Source organism: Phyllopteryx taeniolatus, chromosome 11 (assembly GCF_024500385.1).
Source record: "Phyllopteryx taeniolatus isolate TA_2022b chromosome 11, UOR_Ptae_1.2, whole genome shotgun sequence".
NCBI classification, from domain to species: domain Eukaryota; kingdom Metazoa; phylum Chordata; class Actinopteri; order Syngnathiformes; family Syngnathidae; genus Phyllopteryx; species Phyllopteryx taeniolatus.
Window position 1 is genome coordinate 22,138,793 of NC_084512.1, and position 26,122 is coordinate 22,164,914.

Here is a 26,122-nt window from a genome sequence, read left to right on the forward strand (position 1 = left end):
ACGCACGCACACACACACACACACACACACACGAAAGTCACTTCCGGAAAAAAACACCAACTACAATGGCACTTCAGTGGAGCGAAGACCTCTGCCAAAGCTGAATATTAAATACAAATTTCATGATGTACCAGTTTATACTTTTCCTCCCTAGTCCTACAGGTGGCAGTAATACAACAAGAAAATGTATTTTAAATGTACATTAAGATACATTTCGTAACGTGCTGGGTTATATGTTTCCAGTGCCGTCCTGTACGCAGTAATGAACGGTACAAACAACAAAACACATTATTACATTATTACTCCCACTTTTATAAAAAAAAAATTAAACTTACTTTTACTTACTTACTAACTAATGAACTACAGAATTTCACTAAATTGAGTGAAAATCTCTACCAAGGCCCAATATGAAACAAAAAGTGTTCCACTCCAGTCCTGTAGGTGGTGGTAATGTCTGTTACAAGTTAGGTGACAACTACAGTTGGACAGTAACATTCTACATTTGCTCAGCCACATTTACCTCAGTAACTTTTGGAAAAATTGTACTGGTCAGAGTACATTCAATGCAACGTGCGTTTTATTCACGACTTTTAAAATATATATATATATATTAAGAAGGAATACTACTTTGACTATGTTCCATTGAGCTACATTGCGTTCACTACTTTTTGATTGTGTAACCCATTTTTGGGATTGATAATAACTCCGCCACACTGAAATCAGATACTTCTTTTCCTGCCTGGAAGCAGTAGGGCGTGTTCTACCTGGATGTATAGCAGCCAACCATATGTCAGCAGCGCGTGTCCTGCAGCCAATCACATTGCAGCGAGGCGTGTCCTGCCTCAACTCGAGTGGGATTCATGATAATGCTCGCGTGGCCCGCGTCCTTCAGCCTGGACGTGCTGGAATGTGACATGTTAGGAGGAGGTACACGGAGCTCCTGTTGGTAGGGGATTTTAGCTGCTTTAAAAATTATATTCTTGTACATTTTCTGCCTAAAACTGACAGATATGACTGCCAACTCTTAGGCACTCTACCATAGACGTTGTTGTCACCTATGTGAGTGAAACGAAGTAAGAACTGGTGAGTTAGTTGAATCGTTTGTGTTAGCATGCTAGCCATAGCTTGCAGTTGCTAACCAGCTATGGCAATAGGACTCGGACAGTAGTTGCTTTTTTACAACACTTGTCCTAATTACAAACAAACAAACAAAAAAATCTATATTAGGATTCATAATGTTGATAATCAAGTGCCTTTTTCAAATGATGTGGGTTACAGTCATTGAATAAGCTGTCATTTATTGACAGGCTCATAGTTACCTGCCAATTAGCACTTGAAATGAAAAGTATTTTTGGAGTATACTCAGGCTGTGTATGGAACCTTGGATTTATACCAAATGGAGGTGAATAATATTCCTACAAAGTTACCTATTTGTAACGTACTACATTTACTTAGTTACATTTAAGTAATTTTTTGGACCAATTGTCCTTGTCAGAGTAGTTTTAATGCAACATTCTTTTTACTTTTATTGAAGTATTATTTTTACAATGCTTTTACGTAGTTGCACGAAGCTACATTCTGTATGCTACTTTTTTTTTCTTATTGAACTATTATTGCATGCGTGATCTTTGGTATATGTTTGGTTTGTTTGAGAGAGTTCAGCGTTGAGCGCTCTTACATTTCACTAATCCAATGGAACTATTAGAACGTTTGACACCATTTGACCAATCAAATGTAGCCAGGCAGTTACATGACTGCACACACAGTCTCCATGGCCTCACACAGAAGCAACATTTTCGAGGTGACTCATTTTTGTGAAACCTGGTAAAAAGAACAGGAAAAAACAGTTATTTAATCTCTGCCTGGTGAGCCTATTGTGCTGTTTCATGAGTGTAAACAAAGGCATTTAAGACAATTCATTGTGGCAAAATTTGCTTTAAATTGTTACACTAGTTAAAAAGAGGAGATCTGAGCATTTGGCCTCATCTATAACTTGAGTTATGCTGACATGTCAGCTTTGCCTCGAACATGTGTTTGTGTATGTGTTTGTGTGTGTCAAAAAGTCCCCCCACGACTGAAAAAAGGAGAAGAATCATAACTAATGAGGCCATTTAGCGCCCAGCACCTGACTTTGGCCCGTGATCTCCAGGAGTTATTAGAGGCAATTTGCCATCCACTTCAGGGCTACTGTCCCAAAAGTTATCAATGAGCTTGTCAGGCGCACACCTAACATCCCTTTGTTTCCTGCAGCACGCAGTCCCCGCCAGGGTCCCCGACGCCTGCTCCCCGGGCCCCCGAAGAGGAACCGGCGGCACAATGTCACACACCTGTTTGGCTGGAGGCTGCGGCCCGGTGACGCTCGCAGCCACGGGTGTCGCGTTGGCACCTTTGCCAACTGAACCACCTCCCCACCACCACCACCCTGCCCCCCCCGTCGCTGCCTGCTACGCCCCGTGGATGTGTCAAAATGGCAGATGATGGTTGGGGTGTGTGCAGCTGCTTGGGAGGAGGAGTGCCAAGGGCGCTCGTTTCCTGCGGTGAGTTTTAATTTGCTCTACGCCAGTCTTCTAAAAAGAACACCACCACACACATGCATCCACTCCTACAAACACTTGCAATAAACATCCACATATTCATAAATCTGGGCAGCATGGTGACCTAGTGTTCGCACATCTGCCTCACAGTCAGGAAGGCCTCACAACCAAATGTTTATTATTGTAAACCACTGTAACATTATACACAGTTTGAACATAAACACTGCGCCTAAATTCATAAAAATGACCTAAACAATTCACCAAAAAATGTATTGCACATATAAGAATAGAATTTTACTTACTACAATAAAATAACAAAAATAAACAGTTAAAGAATAAATGCCAGTGTATTGTACAGGAAGTCCTCAAGTTACAACGTACTCGACCTACAACGTTTTGACTTTACGACGCCTGTACCTCGTCCGCCATTTTGTCCCAGCACCATAGTGTTTCTGCTTAGCTAGTGCACAGTGCTTGTCTGTGTTTTTGCGCCGGGAGTATCTTTGCCTTTTTCGCCCTCCTTTTTTCACACTCTCAGCAGTAATGGTAAGTACAGAATCTTATTATTTTTATTCCAATGTATTTTAGTTTCTTTATACGAAGCGTTAACCTTTCCTGCTACGGTCACCTGACCGTGGTCGGGAGACGGAGGGGAGACACCTTCTCCAGGGCCGAGGTTGTCCTCCTCGGGGTTACCACCCTTCTCTCGTTGCACAGCTGAGGCTGGGTGGCGGCAACAATAAAGGCACAAAGCACCGATTTGCTGCTTTAATGGCTTTATTAGCTCCTCTGCACATTCAACGTCAACGGGTCCGCCGCTAATCGCTACTCTTCCCTGGTCGGCGTCACTACATTTGCTACTGTACACACTCGCACCGGAGCGCACTCCTTCCTCCTTCACAGTCCCCGCCGGACGACGCATGCGCAGTCCCGTCTCACTCACACATCGACGCACACGCCCCCACATACGCTGAGCTTGCTGTCACAATCACGTGGGACAATACCCGTAACAGAAGTATTTCGCCGTAAATTTCGACTTTAACGGTGAAATCCGACTTACGTGGAAATTCGTGTTACGTCGCCAGCGTAGGAACGGAACTTGTTCGTAAATCGAGGACTTCCTGTACTTAAACGTTAAATAAAACGTATTTTTCTTTTGGCTTAAAAGTTAAATACAACAGAACTGTATTTCAAAAACCAATTCTGTATTCAACAAATATATTTAAACGGGCTGTATGCGTAACTATAAGCTTTATTCTATGTTGGAATGTATTTCATGTGTTAAATTAATACATTTTATTTTTATGTGTCCTGCGACTGACTGGCGACCAGTTCTGGGTGTAGTCCGCCTTTCGCCTGAAGTCGGCTGGGAAAGGCTGCAGTGCCCCTCGACCCTAACCAGGATAAGCGCTGTTGAAAATGGATGGATGGATATTTTTATTTAATTCAGTAAAACACCCGTACCACTAGAGGGAGCCCGTGTACCACTAGCAGTACTCATACTACACTTTGAGAATCACTGTAATTCTTTTTGTGTTTTTTTTTTCTTTTTCTGGTAAACCCTAAAATATGTCAGATTTCTACTAAAAACTTTCAGTTTGAAAAGAAATACTACAAAATTCTCTCAGCAGAATATTCCTTCTGCGAATGAGTTGGATGAATGATGTGAATAAAATAGCACCGAGATGAATCGTGAGTAAAAAAAGACATTACAGTGGAACCTCGATTTAACGGTCAAATATGGGGAAGGGTTGTCCGTTAAAAGCGATTGTCCATTAAAATGAAGCGTTTTTTTGTGTGTCTGTGGCCTAAAAACACCAGTACAGGACAAAATTGTCTTGTACTTTTATTTGTGGGCTAAAAACACCCAGTACAGTATAAAATTATTGTTAATAAATATAAAGAAAGCCTTAAAATCTTTGAAACGTTTTATAGTTTATCCAAACTTACCTCACTGGTGCAAGAAAGGTGTGACTTTGAGTTCCAACGGGATTTTCTTTCCATTGAATCCGACATCCGTTAAATCGGGGACCGTTAAATCGAGGTTCCACTGTATATGAAATAAAAAATAAATAAAAAATCCTAAAATTCACACATGTAAATCTAATTACAGATGTATCAAAAATTCAAAGATCCTTTACAAAAATACTCCTCCTCACTTTTGATTGATACTGTTAGAGACGTATTCATTCAATACTGTATGTGTACTATTGTCTGGCTCACAGTCAGGAAATCCAGGTTCGAATCTCTTTTGGAACATAAGAACTCGGTCCGCATTTTGAATGTTCTTCCCGTGCTTGCAAGGGTTGTGTACGGGTACTCCAGCTTCCTCCCACATTCCAAAAATTTGCTTGCTAACTTGTCCATAAGTGTGAATGTGAGTGTGAATGATTTGTCACTGTGTGCACTGCTGTTGGCTGGCGACCAGTCCAGGGTGTACTGCACCTCTCGCCCTAAGTCAGCTGGGACAGGCTCCAGCTCATGCGTGACCCTAATGAGAACAAGGGCCAAAGAAAATTGATGGATATTCACAAATCTGTCAGCACCCAATGGGGTGTAAAAGCCACACTTGGCCAAATGAAAGTGATGAGGTGCCAGACAGTACAATGGCACCGTGACTTACACATTTTATTTGTTCCGTGACTAAACTCGTATAGAACTGTATTTTGAAATACACTATAAAACCATTAAACATGATAAAAGAGAATGTAAAGATATCCAGCGTAGTATTCATGTGATACGTGCCTTTAAGGGGGCGTGGCCTTGTTAGTGACATCAAGAGCTCTGTTGGCCGTTTACCATGCGGCTAGTTCAGTGTTTGCGTCTTCTCCATGCTACTTGCAACTGTTTTCGTTTTGTATTTGTGTGATTGACTGTCCTATTCATTAAACTTTTTTTTTTTCACTTCCAAATTTGAAGCTCCCTTGAAATTTAATTATTGGCTTGCAGCACAAAGCAAAAAATTGATCAAGCGAGTCAGTAAATTGAAAAACTGCACTGTACTGGGGAGTCCAGAGTAAAAATGGCGCATACGGATGATCGCGTCACGCGGGCCTCCGCCTGGCGACACGTGCCGCATGCGCCGTTGTCAGCACCAACTCGAATCGCTGTTGATCAGACGGTGAGAATTTGTGCTGCCGTGTTTCCCCGCTTTGCGAACAAGCGCGCTCTCGCAGGGAAGGGGTGAGGGGGGGCTGACAGATACACCCAAACAAGACTCGCTGTTTACCCGAGAACAAACACGTCCACGGCGAAGCAGCAAATCTATTCTCAATGCACACAAGACGTTCAATTTTCGCCTAGCGGGAGTGTTTCCCTTTTTTTATTTTTATTTTAATGCAATAATCCCCCCTTCTTTTAACCCACTCCTTTGATGTTAGCATTGACTATAGGCGGCTAAAAAAACTATAGTTTGCTGTGAGCTGACAGATAAAACGGCGCGAGATGCCATTACCCTCCAAAGCGGCATAATGAGGAGACCTGAACGCGCACAAGACAGGAGCCCGGTTGAATTACGGCGCTCTCTCATCCAAGGTGGGAGCTTTTTGACAGCTTTCCAGGCAGCACAACACATTACCATACCCACGCCGCGGTATAGTGCCAAAGAAACGCTTTGATGAAAACAGAACTGGGAGATCTTTTGACGCGGGCCTCCACGCCGTACGTTTTTCCACGTGCCGGTGTCCTTGGCGACAACAAAGACGGGACAACAATGGCAGCCCAAGCGGTGTCAAGCTGCAACTTTGTGTTCTCTAATTAGCGAGCAGACGGCGCATCTGCGAGCCGATTGGCCGACGCACAAGGGCCCGTTTTTCCTGATCCACTCGTACTATCAAAGCTGACCGACAATGTGTCCAGAGGTTGGTAGAGTAGAAAAAAAACTGTACTCAATTAAGAGTAGTTATTTTAAGAACAAATCAGAATCCTCTTTATTTGCCAAGTATGTCCAAAAAAAACACACAAGGAATTTGACTCCGGGAGTTGGAGCCGCTCTAGTACGACAACAGACACTTTTGAGACATAAAGACATTGACAAAAACAGTCACTGGGCAATAAAGGGTTGCTAGTTATCTGGTAATGCCGGTACAAATATGTCCAAACTTAATAGAAGAAAAGGACGTAAGCCAGTTTGAAATTCTTCAACTTTCATTTATTAAACACGCTAACGCAAATCCATCAAGCAACTATATACTTTTGATATATTTTGATATATTTTGATTATTTTGAAACTGCGACTTCACAGCTTTCTGCTCAAGGTGCAAAATGATATTTCCAGAATTTGGGTAACTTGGCCCGCAGCCCTGCATCCCACAAAAATAGCTCTGCCCCTGCACTGGGCAGCAGCTGAATTACATCACCACATTCAGAATCAAAACAAAAGCAATCTCTATAGAAGGCTGACAATTTTTCAATTCAAATGCATACATATACATATACAAATACAACTGAACTGTACTTAATACAGTGATTCTTTCGTGCACCACGAGAAGCCGGGACCACCCTTTAAGAAATACTGGTCTAGGGGAACCTTGAATCCCTGTGTTTCATTAGCTTTTTAGCCAGTTTACTTATCCGCATTCTAGCGGCGTAGGCTGGATGTAGGATCTTTTGGCAAGGACACCCTGTGCTGAGTTTTGGCATGGCGATGTGCCGCAGGATGCTGCTGACTCTGGGTCTTAACGACAGGCTAAACGAAGCGGGCGTTACGGCCCCCTGGATAGGTCATTACTCGTCCGTGGCCAAGAGCTAAACTGGAGCAGGGCTTTTTAAAGAGGGGAGCAGGTGTGTTTCACCATAGGGGCTGGAGCCGGCCCAAGACCAAACAGCCTTAACGGTCTTTATCTCCTTCATAATGAGGCCACGCTCTCCACACACCCCGACGCTGCCCACACGGGCCAACGCTGGAGGTAAGGAGACCCCACCCACCCCGCACTGCACCCCCCCCCCCCCTTTACCTCACGGTTAAATGGTGACACTTTGAAAATGACCCCAGCCAGGGAGGAGCGGCGACATGCTATCAACTTTCACATACGCAAATTGGACAGGCGTGATTCACGTACGAGGAAATGTTGCCTAAATATACTCCACGAATTAATTAATGCTGACTCTCTGCATGAAAATGCAATTTTGTCATCATATCAAAGTAAAAAAGTTCCTCAGTGAATGTAGAGATGAACAGTTCCATTAGTGTCATATAAATAATTAGTAATTTAGAAAACAAAGGCATTTTCTAAAATGTGTCAGATTTCTACTAATGGCTTTTGATGAAATCCCACTGAATTCTCGGCCCCAGCTGGATATTGCTGCTACAAAGCATTTGGAGGGATGATGTGGATAAAATGGCACAAACCAAATTTAAATCCATGGCCGACATGCTGCGCTAAAAATACAGACCCACGCTACAAAAATGCTATACTACTTATTTTTTGTGTTGATAACGTATCCAAGTCAAAAAGTTACTTATGTCATGTGAAAAAAAATATAATTCCGTTACTCTGCAATAAAAGGCATTTTCTAAAATAGGTCACATTTCTCCTACATACTTTTTCATTTTTGTATGTATTAGGCTCTAGCTAGATATTCATGCAGCCAATCTATTTACAAGGATGATATAGATAAAATAAGCACAAACCAAATGTTTTTTGACCCTTTGACAAAATCAGAATCCCGCCTGAATACATTCCACAAACATTTTTAGCGACATGCTGTGTGCTAAAAATGCCAAATCTCACCACAAAAACGCAATCTTTTTTCATTATATCAAAAGTTACTTGTCAAGTAAAAATGTGATTAATATCCTATGAAGGCTAATTTGAAACGGCGAAGAAAGGAATTTTCTAAAATATGTCAAACTATTTGTTTTAATTTTTACTTTTTTTTTTTTTTTTAATGGCACATACAAAACAATTTAGATTGAGCCAGAAATCACAGAATGACCATGCCCACCTGAGCATATCCCACAACATGGCCAAAAATGCAGACCCTTGCCACAAAAATGCAGTATGTTTGTCATCATATATGAGCCAAAAAGTTACTCTCTTCCTTGTCATTTAAAAAAAAATAATTATGAGGGTTATATGTATCCCCCCAAAATCATTGCGTTCATATTTTTATATGAAATACTACAAAATACTCTTGAGTTTAGGATTTGGATGGAATGATCTAAATAAAGTACCACCAAAATAAATCATCACTATGAAGTCAATAAAAAACAAATAATCAAGTAGAATTCTGCTTTTGCAAAGATAATAAACTCACTTTTGACTCACACATTCATAGAGAAATGAATTTGTTACATTTGCTGTTGTAGTCATAATTTACAGAGAACGTTGTCACACTGAGAGCTGTTCCTAATATTTTGTCGTGACCCTAAATTAAGTAAATATTAGAATATCCATGCCGATGTGGTTTGGTTGACGCTTTCAAAAAGTAGCAACCACATGTCTTCAGTGGCCTTTAGAGCCAAAATGGCTGCCCACGTAGTCAGTGTGTGTTCCTTGAAGTCAGGAAAGTTGAATGGAAAGCCTCGGAGTATACACGTATTAGGGTTACTTCTTACTTGAACTTAAATAACTGTCGGGATGAGAGTGTGGGTGGTTGTGAGAGGGAGTGAGTGTGTGAGTGCTATTGTCCCGCGCCTTCCCTTTCACCTGTCTGCATAGGTTTTGTGTGTGTGTGTGTGTGTGTCGGAGGGTCCCAATGCTCCCCGCAGTCTTCTCGGGCCTGTCAGCCGAGTTGAACTTGATCAACATCAAACGGCATAGCATTCAAAAGTATTAGTGTTCTCTGTTGATGGGCCCTCGCGCTATCACAAACCCATTCCCTGAGCTACTTCATTATTTATCTCTAATTCATCAGTCTTGTGTCTCTTAGACACACACACACGTAAATCTCAGCTTTAGCCTTTTTTTTTTTTTTTTTATTTTTTTTTTTTTAGCTTAGCTTTTTGTGTCACCTATACAAATGTAAAAAAAATAGTGCTCTAGTTTTTGCACCTTAGGTTAGTGGCAGTATATTTTATGTTTAGGCCTCGCGTTTTGGACTCGAGTCCAAAAGTAGCCCCCCCCCCCCCCCCCCGTGGTGCCGTGACCTCTGACCCAGCGTGGGCGATCCCACCAGATGTGGTGTGTGTGGCGGGACGGTGGCGAGGGGGCAGCTCGCTCTCACGCGGGGCGGCCCCCGTCTCCCAAAACTGCCACAGAGAGCATGGCCAGAGGGCTTCTGTCAGCACCATTATCAATCATACTCTCTCTCTCTCTCCCCCTCACCCTTGCCCCTTGCTCGGCCTTTTTGCGCCGTCTCTCACTTTGTCTCTTTTCTGCTTTTCGCTCTCTTTCACATTTTCCTTTTTACCCCTCACCACTTAAGACGCCTTATACCGCACGCTGTACTTAAGCTCCGCCCCCCCTTCCAGCCTGCCTCACACATGTGCACGCTTTAACCTTCCTCGTACGACTTGCATCCTTCTGATCCGATGCACACGCACAGCTTGTCGTGACCTTCATGCTGCGGGAAGGACGCAGCAGGCGAGGTGTTCCCATGTGATTTTAGTAGGAAATGGTAAGAAAAAGTTAAGCGCTACTTTATTGCAGTCAGAACTGCATATATTCCACATTTTGCTGGCTTTGGGTGCTTGTGCATTGACTTTTTTTTTTGACAAAAAAAGTTTTGAAGAAAAGTACATCTAAGGAATAAATAAGCCCTATTTTGTTGAAGTCAAAACTGAATATATTACACATTTTGTCGGGTTTGGCGCTTTGACTAATTTTTATTTTATATAAAACGGAAAGAAACGGCAAAAAATTGGGTATTGTGTATCTAATCAATAGTTAAGCGCTACATTATTGCAGTCAAAATTGAATGTATTGTTTTTTTTGGCAACAAACAAAAATAGTTAAGTCAAAATAGATCTAATAAATTAATAGCTACATTAAAAATAAATATACACTGAGCACAAAAATACACAAAATGCCATTTTTCATGATCTCAAACCAAAGATCTAAGACTTTTTCTACGTACACAAAAGTACCATTTTCTCTCAAAAATTGTTCACAAATCTGTCTAAATCTGTTTTGGTGAGCACTTCTCCTTTGGAGAGAATCCATCTACCTCCAAGGTAGGGAATATTAAGATGCTCATTAGCATGATTATTGGACAAGTGTGCCATAGCCGCCCAATATAGTAAAACTGAACATTGTAGAGTAGCCTTTTATTGTGGGCAGCCTAAGGCACACCTGTGCAATAATCATATTAAGAGATTTACAGTAGATTTGTGAACAATATTTGAGAGCAATAGGCCTTTTGTGTACATAGAAAAGTCATAGAAAAATCTTAGCTAATGAAAAATGGGAACAAAAGTGTTTTTATATTTTTGCAACAGACTCCACACTTATTGCTGACACATTGCCATTTAGTTTTGTTTTTTTGGATGGAATTAATAGTAAGAATTTTTCTATTTTGACAGAAAAATACAATCTGTGAGGATTAGGGTCAGTCAGAGTTGGGGCATTATATTTTCCATCAGAATAATAGTTTTTAAAAAAAGAGCATGTAAATTTTTTTGACATTTGACATTCTTTGAGGCGGCACTTTATGCAAAAAGATGGAGAGTCGCTTGTTTAGAAAAATAGCGCACAAAAATCTTTAGTGTTATACATTTTTTGCAATGTTAACAAAAGCAAGATTTAAAAAAATCCCTGAACATATTTATTTATTCAATTTTACACCCAAAGGGTTAGTATTAGTTTTAATCTCCACTCTTGAACAAGTGGCTAATCTGCTAATAACATCAACTCCTTGGCGGAGGTCACGGTATGAGGGCAGACGCGGAAGCAGGCGGCGGTCACGTTTCGGCGAGGAGACGCCAGTCGTCCTCACCATGTGGCGTGAGGCGTTCACTGACACATGGCACTTTGAAGACCCCGCCGCCCGGCCCCCTATATCGCTGCCATCCTTCACATCTGCAATGAGTGCAAATGGGTTACAGCCAGCACAACAGACAACAACTAAATAAACAACATACCTGGGGTGGATCCCCTCCAATTTCCGGACTGCCAGTCTGGCTTTGGTGCATTTTTAAAACATCACTAGGTAATTGAAGTGGAGCGTTCACACTGACACATTTGCATGGGGAGGGGTGCACGGTGTGTGTGTGTGTGTGTGTGTGTGTGTGTGTTGGGGGGGTGGTCCGGGTGTAAGCAATGGAGCAGCTGGTACGCACCAGTACGACTGCGGCTCAACCAGTCCTCCTGACTTCATATGTAGCACTTAATTGGTTCCCAAGGCAAAAATGAAATATTTAGCTCGCACGTCCTTTAAAATGCGATTGATTTTGATCTGACAGCTGTGCCTGTCCCGCGCGAGGGGAGCTTGGAGAAACCAGGAAGAGGCTGGCGAGGGCTGTCTGGGCTCGTTGCCTGCGAATAGCGCGACAACACCCACTCAGGCGCACACAAACAGCGTTATATGGCCACGAGATGTACAGATCACTCATGGATGCCATATGCTATCAGCTGAAGCCTCCTTTCACCCCCTCACCATCTTTAACCTTAAAGATGTAGAACACTTTGAGTCCATTAGTCAAAGATGTTATTTTATCTAAAGCTTGTCATGTGAGAGTCCAGTCTCATGTATAGTTTACAAATAATTGTCTGAAAAGCACTTTAAAGCAACATTCAAAAATAATTGAAAAATTGGCCTGTGTGAATTATATAATCATGTTGTAGTGGACCCCTCCTTGAGCTGTCACATTATCGTGGTGGAGGGGTTTGTGTGACCCAATGATCCTAGGAGCTAAATAGTCTGAGGCTTTATGCCCCTGGAAGGGTCACCCATGGCAAACAGGTCCTAGGTGAGGGACTAGACAAAGCACAGCTCCAAAAACAGATGATGATGACAAACAATTCAGGAAGACGTTTTCCCTTGCCCAGACGCGGGTCACCGGGGCCCTCTGGAGCCAGGCCTGGAGTTGGGGCTCGAAGGCGAGCGCTTGGTGGCCGGGCCTGCACAGCCCGAAAGGGTAACGTGGCTCCCCCTTCCCATGGGCTCACCACCTGTGGGAGGGGCCATAGGGGTCGGGTGCAGTGTGAGCTGGGCGGTGGGACCTTGGCGATCCGATCCCCGGCTACTGAAGCTGGCTCTAGGGAAGTGGAATGTCACACCTCTGGCAGGGAAGGAGCCCGAGCTGGTGTGTGAGGTCGAGAAGTTCCGACTAGATATAGCCCACACATCCACACACAGTTTGGATGTGGATGTGAACACCATGTTCAAGCATAAGGGTGTCCACACGTGCACTTGGCACCAGGACACCCTAGGTCAGAGTTTGATGATCGACTTTGTGGTCGTGTCATCGGACTTGGGGCCGCCTGTTTTGGACACTTGGGTGAAGAGAGGGGCTGAGCTGTCAACTGATCACCACCTGGTGGTGAGTTGGCTCCGATGGTGGGGGAAGATACTGGTCCGACCTGGCAGGCCCAAACGTATTGCGAGGGTCTGCTGGGAACGTCTGGCAGAATACCCTGTCAGAAGGAGTTTCAACTCCCACCTCCGTCAGAACTGCACCCACGTCTCGGGGGAGGCGGAGGACATTGAGGCCGAGTGGACCATGTTCCACGCCTCTATTACCGAGACGGCCGACCGGGGCTGTGGCCGTAAGGTAGTCTGTGCCTGTCGTGGCGGAAATCCCTGAACCTGTTGATGGACCCCAACGGTGAGGGATGCCGTCAAGCGGAAGGAGGAGTCCTATTGGGCCTTTTTGGCCTGTGGGACTCCTGAGGCACCTGATGGGTACCGGCTGGCCAAGCGGAATGCAGCTTTGGTGGTCGCTGAAGCAAAAACTCGGTCATGGGAGGAGTTCGGTGAGGCCATGGTAAAAGACTTTCGAACAGCTTCGAGGAAATTGTGGTCCACCATCCGGCGTCTCAGGAGGGCGAAGCAGTGCACCATCAACACTGTGTATAGTGGGATTCGGGATGTTGTGAGTCGGTGGGGAGAATACTTTGAAGACCTCCTCAACGCCACCAACACGCCTTCCCATGAGGAAGCAGAGTTTGGGTTCTCTGAGGCGGGCTCTCTTATCTCTGGGGTTGAGGTGATTGAGGTGGTTAAAAAGCTCGTTGGTGGTAAAGCCCCGGGGGTGGATGAGATTCGCCCGGAGTTCCTAAAGGCTCTGGATGTCGGGGGGCTGTCCTGGTTGACACGCCTCTGCAATATCGCGTGGTCATCGGGGACAGTGCATCTGGATTGGCAGACTGGGGTGGTGGTCCCCCTTTTTCAGAAGGGGGACCGTAGGGTGTGTTCCAACTACAGCGGGATCACACTCCTCAGCCTCCCTGGTAAGGTCTATTCAGGGGTGCTGGAGAGGAGGGTCCGTCAGGAAGTCGAATCTCAGATTCAGGAAGAGCAGTGTGGTTTTCGTCCTGGCCATGCAACAGTGGACCAGCTCTACACCCTGAATCTCTGGTTTTTGCAGATGATGTGGTTCTGTTAGCTTCATCAAGCCATGATCTCCAACTGTCACTGAAGCAGTTTGCAGCCGAGTGTAAAGTAGCTGGGATGAGAATCAGCACCTCCAAAGCTGAGACCATGGTCCTCAATCGGAAAAGGGTGGCGTGCCGGGTCGGGGATGAAATCCTGCCCCAAGTGGAGGAGTTCAAGTATCTTGGGGTCTTGTTCACGAGTGAGGGAAGAATGGAACGGGAGCTCGACAGGCGGACCGGTGCAGCGTCTGCAGTGATGCGGACTTTGTATCGGTCCGTTGAGGTAAAGAAGGAGCTAAGCCGAAAGACGAAGCTTTCGATTTAGCGGTCGTTCCTACCCTCACCTATGGTCACAAGCTGTGGGTCGTGACCGAAAGAACAAGATCCCGGATACAAGCGGCCGAAATTATTTTCCTCCGCAGGGTGTCCGGGCTCTCCCTTAGAGAGAGGGTGAGAAGCTTGGTCATCCGGGAGGGGCTCCGAGTAGAGCCGCTGTTCCTCCACATCGAGAGGAGCCAGAAGAGGTGGCTGGGGCATCTGATTCGGATGCCTCCCAGACGCCTCCCTGGTGAGGTGTTCCGGGCACGTCCCACCGGGAGGAGACCCAGGGGACGACCCAGGAGACGCTGGAGCGACTACGTCTCTCGGCTGGCCTGGGAACACCTCGGGATCCCCTCGGAAGAGCTGGAGGAAGTGGCTGGGGAGAAGGAAGTCTGGGCGTCCCTGCTAAAGCTACTGGCCCCACGACCCGACCTCGGATAAGCGGTAGAAAATGGATGGATGGATGTTGTAGTGGACAAACTCCAACTTAAGAAGACATATTAGTACCAAAAATTTTAAAAAGGAAAATTGTGACCATAATTTTGATATATTGTTACTCCTCCCACACGCTTTAAGCACATTTAAACTTCATAAAACACACTTTTTAAAGTATTCCTTATCGCCTGTTCTAATTCTCACTGACAAGAAATGGGAAACTCGAAAAACATCACTCTAAGCAAATCAGAAGTCTCAGTTGCACAGTTCTCCAAATAAGAGTCAAAGCGTGCTTGCTTCAAGTTTACTTCAGTTCAGTTTACTGTAAAACTGACACAAAACAAAAAAAGAATGTACCATTGTATATTTAAACACCGAAATGTTCAACCGAACTGTATAATTTTGTAAAGTTAGCTAACATATAATGCGAAATGGCGTTGACAGGAAAACGGAAACTAGCAAGGATGTTAAGGTAATTAAAAACCTTCAAGCTACTGCTACTTACTAGCTGCAACACATACAAACAGAGAGTACAACAATACTCACAGGCTTATATTCTCTCTGCTCTTGCGGAAGAACAACTATTACTAAAGCTTATAGTTGTGGGACTTCTTTGCCTCTTCTTGGTGCTCTTAATTACTCCGTCTCTCTGCCAGTAGACCTCAGTGCTGCCCATGATGTTGCGGCACAGCGAGGTACTAAACTGATGGTGCGCAACTCTCAATTCGGACTTGCCTGTGTACTGTTAAAACCCATAAAAAAGAGTCATATTGTTCTTAGAATAAAGTTGTAATACTGTTTAAAATAAAAAAAATTAAAAAAAATAAGCGAGAAGTTGTAATATTTGAGAAAGAAGTTGTATTATTAGGAGAATAACGTTATAACATTTGCGAGGGAAAAGTTACGAAAACATTGGTGCAATGTTATGAGAATAAATGAAAAGGAGTTGTAGTATTTTGAGAATGAAGTAATTTTTACGTGACTATCGTCCGTTATGAGTATAAAGTCACAGTGTTACACATTTGTAATAGTTTGAGGAAAATCGCCGTCATTTTAAGTGTGAAACATTTTAATGTAAGGAGAGTCATATTGCAAGAAAAAAGTTTTAACGTTACGAGAACACAAGCCTTATGAGTTATGAGAAAAGGTCATTGTAAGTAGGATTGTTATGCGAAGGAAGTTGTAGTTTTATGAAGGAAAAAGTTGGAATTGTACAAAATAAGGTCATAATAGAATAGTCTTTATATTTGGATTAAAAAAGGTAATAGTTATGAGTATAGAGTTGTAATATTATGAGGGGAAGTAGTATTGTTAAGGAAAAACAGGTTTTCAATGTTATGAGGAAAAAGAGTCAAATTATAGAAATAGTTTTGAGAAAACAGGCGTAATGAAACAAAAATAAAGCTGTAATATTATTAGAAAAAAGTCAGAGCATTACCTGTAAAGGTATTAAGTTGTATAATGATGAGGCAACAGATACAGTCGGAATTTTGTTAGAAAAAGTCATAATATGGTGAGAGGAAACAGTTGTTTACGTACGTAGATGAAAATAAAGTTGGTATACTATGAGAAAAGAAAACCTGAGTTTAAAGTTGTAATATTACAAGAAAAAAGTGATTATGTTTTCCAGAAAAATTGCTTCAATGATACGAGAACAGTTGTAATATTTTGAGAGAAAAATCAGAAGGAAACTAAATAAATAAGAAAATATCCGGTGGAAACAGTTATATAGCAATATTCCGAGAAGACAAGAAAATAGGTTGTATATTTGCGAATATCAAAACGCGATGTTGCAAGAATATCATTGTTATATGACAGCAAAAAAGGTAAAATGCAAAGAAAAGTCAAAATATTTCAAGAACAAGTTGTAAAATGACAACAAAGAGCTTGTCATGTTACGAAAGTAAATTCGGAATATGTATGAGTCGTCCTAAAATGACAAGTGTGTGGCTTCCCAAAGCTAATCACGCTGACTTTTGTGTTCAAAGTCAACGTATTGTCACGCATGTGCATCATCGAAAAAGCACTTTGCAACTAAGCTCGCCGGAGATGGCCAATCAAATTGGATTAATGTCACTAATTATTTGGCAAGGCAATGGTGCGGTCACGCCATAACATGATAGAAATGCATTAAACCTGCACGGGATCCATGGCCGGGCGCCTCCCCACTGTCAAATTGACTAAGCTGCAAATTACGTACAAACGGATATATCCTTTATATAACAGCCCACACCCCCCACCCCTCCACTTTATCCTACCTGTCAAGCTGAGAACATCACAGGCTAATTCTTTATTAAGTGAAAGGGCATCGGGGACCGGATGATCCAATTTAAGTACATTGGGCAGAATAGAAGACTAATTAAAACCCATATTTTTACATTATTAATTTTGGAACTTCACTTTTAATGAATGTGAAATGACAGGCCTTCCATTTATACACACGTACACTTTGGGCTGCTCGGCGGGGGAATAGGACTTACGGGTGTACTGCCTGACTGCAGGGGCCGTTGAGGATGTTTTTCTTTTTTTCCAAGCGTCCATGGCTGACTTCGTATCAGAAAAGTTGAGACAAAGGTGTGCGCCGCTAACTTGAGGCCGATTGCGAAATTGTGCTTTTTAATTGGCGTAAACCGCGCCGATTTTTGGCTTTCTTAGCTTTGGGCATGGCAAAATGCCATATGAGGAGGCTGGAGACGGGAGCGTAATCAGGACATCTGTAGCCAGAGGTGCAACCTTGTCATTGTAGACTACCTGCACAATGGTGAGGATAAAAGTGGCCACATTATGATAGCAACATAACAGTAATAGAAAAAGAAGTCCTAACATTTTTTTGTGTAAATTGGCGAGATGTGATGAGAATAAAGTTGGAATATTATGCGGGGGATATGAAGAGAATAACTCATAACAGAAGAAAAATAAGAGTTATTTTATGAGCTAACAATTGTAATGTTACAAGAAATCAGTCATAATATTATGAGAAAATAGCTGTAGTGTTACAAAAAGATGTCGTAAAAATGTTACAAATAATGGTCATGTTAGAATGAATGAGTCGTATTATGAGGGGAAAAAGTCATAATTGTATGAAAAAACAATTGTGATGATGTGGAAAAAAACTGAAAATTTGATGGGAAAATTCAGGGATGTCCCTTTCCAACTTTTTCACTTCCGATCCGCAAAATATATTACAGCCTTGAGTTGTGTCCGATGCAGATATCTTTCTGATCCGATTTCAGCAATACTCATACATAATTTTCTTATTTTGTAGAATGGAATGTTGGGAAAGGCTTGATCAAGTGATATTACTAAACCGAGTAACCGACGTGTTACATAAAGTACCTGCTGTGCACTAATTGACCTCTGAGGGGCAGTGTGGTGCACGCAATGAGATAGCAGGAACAGGAAGTAGAAGTCACAGTTGAATATTATTATAACACGTTTTTGACTGAGTTTGAAGAATATATGCCAGAGAATATTGTTATAAAGCCTGTTTTTATGAGTTTATACAGCGTTTGTGTACCAATATTCTTTATTGTGAGAGATATAAGTGCCGCGAGTTTGATGCTAATGTTCGTTAGCTCGTCAATGGTGTTCTTCATTCATTGTGTGTTAGGTCTGAGCTAGCGATTTTTGTGAACAAAAACAAAAAAAGACTTGGACTGTGATGTATTTGAACATTCAATAGGTTTAGTTTTACAGTAAGCGGCACGGTGGACGACTGATTAGAGCGTCTGCCTCACAGTTCTGAGGACCGGTGTTCAATCCCCGGCCCCACCTGTGTGGAGTTTGCATATTCTCCCCATGCCTGCGTGGGTTTTCTCCAGGCACTCCGGTTTCCTCCCACATCCCAAAAACATGCGTGGTAGGTTAATTGACAACTCTAAATTGCCCGTAGGTGTGAATGTGAGTGCGAATGGTTGTTTGTTTGTATGTGCCCTGTGATTGGCTGGCAACCAGTTCAGGGTGTACTCCGCCTCCTGCCCAATGATAGCTGGGATAGGCTCCAGCAGGCCCGCGACCCTAGTGAGGAGAAGCGGCTCAGAAAATTGATGGATGGATGGATGGATAGTTTTACAGTGAACTTCAACTGGAGTGTCAATAAATGACTTTAAGTAAGCAACATTCACTATTACTCCTTGCTACTATGTTAGTACCTTAGCAACCTGTTGTTCTGATCACATGGGGTCTGCATGTCGTCCGGACGTTGCTGAATAGAAGTCCTGGAGCGCCACTTGGAATGGGCTGCTTGTGTAGGAATGGTAAAAGCTGAGACTGTAGATCCATTCCGATCCGGACCCATCCTTGTTTTTTTTTTTCGGTAACATCGGACCGGTTTCCGATCGGGACAATGCTAGAAAAAAATACCATGTTGCAAGAAAAAAGAAGTCATGTGCGATCAGACCGGCTACATTTCCTCGTTTTTCCAAGGCTTCATTATTCTTTCTAATCCCTACGACAGTCTGATTAGTATATTTTTCTGTGATTCTGCAGGTGCAGATGTAATGTAAATTGATCTATTCACACACACACACACACACACCGCCGCTGGCATGAATTATGACGCACTCTGGTCGGCGTATATGGTTCGTATATTTCCTCTCGCATCTAACGCTTGAATCTTATCAACAACAAATGCCTCGTTGCTGTGCTCTGTGTATTTCTTACTATGAAACGTATGCAGTGTTTGCACATTCTCGGCTCTTAAACTGTTTGTGATGGATAAAGATTAAGAAAGTTATTGAAATTTTGGATCAGTCACCTGCTGTAATAGAAAAAAAAAACTGCTTTGGCTGACGTGGGCCAGACGGATACCCTTTTAATGGGAAATAGGGGTGCGCTTTATGCAGATGAGATGCTGCGGGCTCGGTTTCGAATGAATCCTGATACATTAACACACCCACATCGGTGCGAAGCATATTGCTCGGTATGCACGTGTCAGGAATCTGACGGTAAATTTGCGTATAAGCTCAACTTGTGTGCAGAGTGAGAACATTTGTACGCATTTGTTAGTGAATGAGGCCCATTGAGAGAAAACAAGTCTCATGTTAAGCTGAAACAGTCATCGGGCTCTATTTTTGTAGACAGTGCATCTGCGTTGGGGCGCGGATTCTGATTTTTGTGCATTTGCAAGGCACGCTGCGCGTATTTGCCAATTTGGCAGACCGGTCTGCGCCAAGCTGGGTGTTCCGGCGCAGCGAGGGTGTGTCCTGAGAGATGCGCCCGATGGAGTAACAGTTTGGTGGCTCATAATAATAATAATTCTTAATAAATCTTGCCGCAAGGTAGACCGCTGGTCTAACACGATTTTGGTGAATTTGATCGGGCCACAGGCAGACATATACTGAGGTACACGGACATATTTACAGTAAGTCACCAGCAGTTATCACCAGCTTATACTGTGTTTGATAAATGTACCTGCTCACATTGTCTGTTGCTACACCAGCCAAGAGCAGTGACCATGCTCCACTCACGCACAGATCGCGAAAGAGAGAATGTCATTGCGCCACATTCAAAGGGAATGAGAGGAGCTGTTTTGATTGGCAGTGAATGAAGTTGGCTGTAAACACCCCCACAGTGGCCCACTATCGCATCAGCTGTGCTGCGAAAATTGTCAACACTGGTCTAACCCAGCGCACATTTGCGCTGCCCGCTGCTCCGACGGTCATGAAAATAAGGCATGTAATGTTACAAGAAAAACGGCCGTGTTATGAGAAAGAAACTCACGTTATGAGGAAAATAAGTTGTATTATTATGAGAAAAGTGATGTTTTAGGAAAAAAGTTGTAATGTTATAAGAAAATGTCATAATGGTATAAAAAAATGTTACAAGAGAATTAGTATCATGAGTAATATGATATGATTAGTGTTCATGAAAAAAAAATAGTAAAATTCTGTGCGGGGAAAAAAGTCAATGACGTGAAAATGGTTTTAGTGTTTCAAGGAAAATGTCATCAAGAAAAACGATTAAGTTATGGAAAAAAACGCCATGTTATGAAATAATTTGGATTTAGTATTTATGAGAATAAAATTGTAAAGTTTTGATAAAGTCAAAATGTTATAAGCAAAATGTCATAAAATTGCGTAATTATTTTTTTTTTATTTAGTATTAGAATAAAATTGTGATTAAAAAAAGTCAGATTGTCATGAGAGAATTTAATTTTGAGGCAAAAGTCTGGGTAATGGTATCAGGAAAATGTAAAAAATCGGCTTGTTATGAGATAAGAAAGTTGTTATGAGAATAATGTTGTTTGGGGTAGGGCGGAAAGTCATGTTTCAAAAAAAAAAAAAGTAACAATGGTACAAAAAAAGTATGTTATGGGAAGAAAGTAGTCATGTCCTGTAAAAATGTGCCTTTTTTAATTGAGCGTAAACCGTGCCGTTTGTGGCTTTTTCTTGGCTTTCGGCGTGCGAAAATATGCCACGGAGAGAAGAAAGTAATCAGGACGTCTGTAGCCAGGGGTGCAACCTTGTCAAGTGAAGTACCTGCACAAGGCAACTTTAAATGGTGTGTGGCCCATTTCTGCGGTGTCCATCACGCCCTCTAATTAGGCAAATGACCCTGCGTCTTAATTGAAAACATCCTAGCAATGCTCTAGGAAAATAATCTATTTTTGCCATTTATAAAAAAAAAATAAATAAAAATGCAGTGTGGGAAAAAGAGAGAAAAAGGCGGGACTGGAGTGTTTACCCTCTTCTCTCGATGCACTTCTCATTCCCCACAGGCTAATGCATCCTCACATCCACAAATAGACGCCAGTCAGAGGCCAACTGCTTTGTAAAATTGAGTCAAATATACAAAACGGACATTTTTTTTTAATGGCGTTTTTTTTTTTTTCTTCTTTTTCTTCAGCACCAACTGACCTCCTCTCGCACGGAATGGAAACCAATCATTTTTTTCTTTCTTTCTTTTCCTCCGGTTTCAGGAAACTCTTGGAAGGCAAAAGCAACATCCTGAGCTGGTGAGGAGACAGCAGAGGTGCTGACACGCCGACAGGCAGGGGATCCTGGGAAAAGCCACAGACAGGAAGAGCCTGACTGGCTTTGACCCGCCGGGTCAAGGCTGGGGGCTCGGCAAGTGAAAGATGTTTCCAAGCCACACTCGCGCGATCATCCACTTTTTTTTTTTTTACAGGAAACAACTTCCAAATGCTGTGAAATATGCAGGCAGATCTTTTTCTTTCTTTCTTTTTATTGCTCGCTCTTTTGTTTGGCTCGCCTGCGACATGAAATGCGATTTGGCCCTGAGCTATATTTGACTTATTTGTTCCAGGGTCACTGTATGTAATTGCACAGAGCTTAAGTCCACGTCCCTTTTCTTCCATGTGAAGATACTCCTCACCCCCCCTCCCTCCATTTCACTCTCAACATCTGCTATGACTAATACAGTAATGCTGTGAAGGCCAAAACGACACCATACAAAGGTTTAGTAGGGCCACACTCAAAAGTAAATATATAACTAGGATAGTAAAATTACAAGGGGATTCAAATGTCGTAGTGTCACAAGACTACATTTTTGTTATGAAAAAAAAGTCATGATGTCAAGAGAAAAAAGTCATAATGTTACAACAATAAAAGGGTCATATTACGAGAAAAGAGTCAGTCACGTTACAAAAATAAACTTTCGATGTTACAAGAATGGGGGAAAAAAAAACATTGTGAGAATAAAGTAGTATTGTTAATATGATAATTGTAATATGAGGGAAAATGTCATGAGAAAAAAAGTTAAGCTACAATCAAGTAATATCAAGGGGCGAAAGTCAATGTTATGAGAATGAAGAAGAGTCAAAGTCATGTTACGATAATAAAGTATTGATGTTAAGAGAATCATTTTGAAATGTTATGAGTAAAAAGTAATATCAAAAAAGTTGCAATATCAAGGGAGCAGTAATTGTACGAGAATAAAGGAGTCATTACGAGAAAAGACTCCAGTTATGCTACGAACAGAAATGTAACGTTATGGAAAAAAAGTGATGATAATATGAGAATGAGCTTGTAGAATTCTAAGACTGGAGTTATAAAATTGTGGGGGGAAAGAGAAAAAAAAACAAACAAACATTTTTGCTCAGAATTTTAAGACTTTATTCTGTAAAATGATGCCTTTCCTTGTAATAGTCTGACTTTTTCAATTTCTTGCAACAATTTTTTTCCCCTCATCCTGACTCTTACATAATTACAACTTTTTATCTCGTAAAATTAAGACTTGCCTCGTAAGATTTCTTTTTCCTACAGTTATGACTAGTCTGTAAAATTCTCTTAATATTTCCACTTTATTCTCGCAATAATTTTACTTTTATGTAGTGCTATGCCTTGATATGACATTAAGGAATAAAGGTGTGATGTTACAAGAAAAAAAAAACACAAAAAGAAAACTTACGAGAATAAAGTCGTAGTTGGAATATTAGGAGATAAGTCATTAGGCTGTGACTATACAGTACACTGGTAAGACTAACAAAACCAAAACTTCCTTAAGAGAAAAAATATTGCTAAAAAACAAAAGATGGAAAAAAGAACAAATTAGAATGTTACGAGAATAAAGTCACACTTTTACAAGAAGAAATATGAGAATCTATAGAAATATAGAAACGTAATTTTATGAGTAAAACGATGAAAAAGGATATGAGCCCTTGCATGGTTGATTATTTTTACTTACTTTCGTGCTCTAAAAGTTTGAGTTACAAGTGCGCAACTGCTTGACTGCACTTTCTGCTATTTATTGAACGGAACAGGTAATTACAGTTAACTGTTTACAGTTTACAGTTATAGTCATTGCGCAAACAGCCAAACACACACATACAATAGAACACTCATAAGGAGCTGCTGTAAGCCACAGCTCACGCCCAGATGCTCACACGCAGAATAACCGGCCAACTGCACTCACTAGGCCACGCCCCTTAAAGCCACACATACAATAGACGAACACGACAGTCCGTGCAGTAATTACGCTTTCACGTTCTCTTTTTAAGTTTTTGTCTAATACACTGCTATTGTTCTTTAATAAAAACAAACAAAAAAATAATGTAATGGCATTTCCCTCGCAATAGGTGATTATTTATCCATATTTTAAAGATGTATGAACCTTCACACACTCCTGTCAACCTCTACCATACTCTTATAAACATTTTCTACGACTCGTAAACAACTTTTACACTCTTAAACATTCAGTAATCCACAATAGTACCTACCGTACACTATGTACATTTTATTGTTTGTAGTATGTGTTTTAATGAAATTTATTTTTTTTTTTTTAGTTTTGACGAGGAAGTGTTTATTTTACCACAAAGAAATTACAGCATGCACTCAAAATCCCACGATATGGTGAATTATGCGCAATATGAATACAAATCTGCATTGCATTGAATGCGCAATAGGTGAATAGCAAGGGAACACTGCATTTTAGTGTGGCTCGAATAGCTGTTAATGCAGTGTCCCTCTCTAACAAGTGTTTTGAATTAGGCAGATTGTGTCTTATTTTTTTTCTCTCTCTCTCGGTGCATGTCTGTGTGAAGGTCTCCAAAGGCCTCTTAGAGTTAAACCAAAAGATGGTGAGGGGAGATTGTCCTCTAGCCAGTCGTGCACAATGACGCATAAATCAAGGTGTCCGTTGTTTGTCACCCTTCTGTCTCGGCAGCTCCTGGCTCGGACCCCGCTGTTGTACCGATTCAGATTTTTTTTTTTTTTTTTTTTTTTTTTAATGGCCCAAATGTATCCATCAAGGCTTTCGAGTGGCTTGCCAGCCGCCCCAACGATCGATGGGTGCGCCGTACCCTCCCTCTCGGCCCTGTGCTCGAGCTCTTGCCTGCGTGGGAAGGGGGTAAGAGGAACCTCATTTTAGCTGGTTTTAGCCTCGGGCCACTACTGTGATTTTACCCCATGCTCCTGGCCTGACGTCATTAAAGATGCATGATGATGGATACCGTGAATTCAACCTCACCGAGGGGGTTTTGAGGTGAAGAAGAAAAAGGAAAAAAAATGAGAGAAAGAACCTTGCTTGTTTTTCAGATCACACTAAGAATAAATCAAGACTGTTTAAATGTAGAGGTTGCAAGTGGATGCATGTGACTAATCTCTCAGTTGCACATCAGAGGCGAGCAGACGGAAGGCAGAAAGGCAGACGGGCCTCGCCGGTGGAGAGGCGCCTCCTGGCCAGTTGGTGGTGCTCCTGTCACAGTCAATCCCCGCGAACAACACTTTGCAAAGTGAGCCTCAAACACACAGCACAATCATGCACATGTAGATTTCATTTCAACAATGATATTAATGTTGATTGTTTTTTTTCCCTCTTTTCTCGCTGCAAATGTTACTAATTTTAGATGATTCCTCTCCTCCCATTGTGTGTAATGCATACAAGTATTCATGAATGCACAAAAAACAGCATGCCTTTCCATATGCATGCTTGATGATTTTAGAATTTGATCACATACGTGCCAACAGAATGTAGATTTGCAACATGAGGCGTGAAAGTAGAACGCAGACCTCCACCAAGGCCTGGTGAAAACCCAATTTGGATCAACACACCTTCTTAAATAGTCAATTCTCCCCTATGTTGGAATTTTGTTATTATAATTCATGCATTATTATGCAAAAATAAAGGAGAAATGCCCAAAACAAATATGGGTATTGTTTGGCCTGTGCTGTCATGGAACCTCAGGATCTCGTGATGTAGTTGGAATATTCTGGGAACATGTCAAAAAAGTTTCACTATTAAGAGAATAAACTTGCAACACTTACAATACTGTGAGATACAGTAATATTGTTTTAAGTTGGAATCACAATATAGAATACACCAAAACAGTAAAAACTATGACAACTTGTAATGTTATAAATAGTAGTGATTAAATGAGTCAAAAGAAAATACACAAGAACAAATTATCTTACAAGAATAAAGTTGGGAGGGGAAAAAAATTACTATTACAAGACAAAAATGTTCAAAATCTAAAAACATGTTGCACCTTAAAAATATATGAATAAAACAACGCACTGCTAATAAAGTTGTACTGTAATGACAACAAAGATGTTTTACAAGAATAACGATGGGAAAAAACAAAAACATTGACAAGCACAAGGGGGGGGAAAAAATAACTGTTACAAAAACAGTCACCCTGTTTTGAAAAAAAATGAAAAACTATTAATAAAAATTACCTTATGTCGTGTTACATGGAGAACGATCAGCGGTACCTTGACTTTTATTGTAATTTGTTGCGTGACCAAGCTTGTAACTCAATTTACACAGATTTAATACATTTCCCTTGTTAAAATGAAATGAAATTACATTAATCCGTTCCAGCCCCCAAAAAACTACCACCGTTTTTTGTTTTGTGTTTTTAATACATAAAAATAGCACAATATTTTATTGTATACT

At 41.7% G+C, this 26,122-nt stretch overlaps 1 long non-coding RNA gene across 2 annotated transcripts; it reads left to right on the forward strand.

Annotated features, from left to right (window-relative positions):
* The first annotated feature begins 860 nt into the window (after nt 1-860).
* LOC133485810 (uncharacterized) lies at nt 861-24,404 on the forward strand. 2 transcript variants are annotated; one of them, XR_009790810.1, is made up of 4 exons: nt 893-946; nt 1,029-1,083; nt 2,251-2,537; nt 21,687-24,404. It is a non-coding gene; the product is annotated as an uncharacterized LOC133485810 (long non-coding RNA). The 2 variants fall into 2 exon arrangements; XR_009790809.1 differs by lacking the exon at nt 1,029-1,083 and having other exon boundaries at nt 861-946.
* Nucleotides 24,405-26,122: the final 1,718 nt, after the last annotated feature.